Raw genomic sequence first — 974 nt, 5'->3', positions numbered from 1 at the left:
AGATCTAGTGATGACCTCCCCAAAACTTAGATTGTACTCTTCCATCCCTAGGTGGTCTAGTGTGTGTTTGATGCTTGATGCTTATCCTGGTAACAATACTCAGTAGGTGAAGAATCTATAAGGGCAAACATGGGGTTAAAGTTCTGTTCCCTGCCACGAGTTCCTTTTCTTTGTGGCAACCACTGCCCTCAGTTTCTTGCATGTCCTTCAAAAGGTGTCTATCAACATGCAAGCAAAAAGGTACATATGTATAAATTCTCTTTTTTCAGATGTCCTGGTACTCTGGCCTTTCCACCGCAGTCGACTTGACCATCTTCACCCGGATGGGATTTGAATTGCGTATTCTTCAGCAGATAGGCCTTTTGGAATCTGTCCATACATTACAATCTATGACACGATTCCTGCCTTTTTTTTTTTTTCTTGAGACAAAGTCTCTCTCTTGTCACCCATGCTGGAGTGCAATGGTGCGATCTCGGCTCACTGCAACCTGTGCCTCCCAAGTTCAAGCGATTTTCCTGCGTCAGCCTCCAGAGTAGCTGGAACTACAGGCACCTACCACCATGCCTGGCTAATTTTTGCATTTTTAGTAGAGAAGGGTTTCACCTTGTTGGCCAGGCTGGTCTTGAACTCCTGACCTCAGGCGCTCCACCCACCTCGGCCCTCCAAAGTGCTGGGATTACAGGGGTGAGCCACCACACCCGGCCAATTCCTGCATTTTGTTCTGACTTTAAGATACCTGCATGCCCCTCATCTCCCTGGGTCTAGATCCGTGTGCCTCCCCAATATCAGCACAGTTGAAGGACAAAATCTCACCTTCAGCTGGTTGGCCAGTGGAGTCATGGTGCTCCTTCTGGGCCATGCTTCACAACATTGCAGCCATCAATTCAGTGACCAGGCTTCCTTCCATAACTGATCAAAGGTTTTTTTTTCCCCCATAACTGTGTGGTTCTTCCACAGCCACATCTCTGACAGAG

The sequence above is a fragment of the Aotus nancymaae genome, unplaced genomic scaffold (genome assembly GCF_030222135.1).
Source record: "Aotus nancymaae isolate 86718 unplaced genomic scaffold, 86718_ANA_hifiasm-v0.15.2.pri h1tg000016l, whole genome shotgun sequence".
Lineage (NCBI taxonomy): Eukaryota > Metazoa > Chordata > Mammalia > Primates > Aotidae > Aotus > Aotus nancymaae.
Note: the sequence above shows the minus strand (reverse complement) of the source record.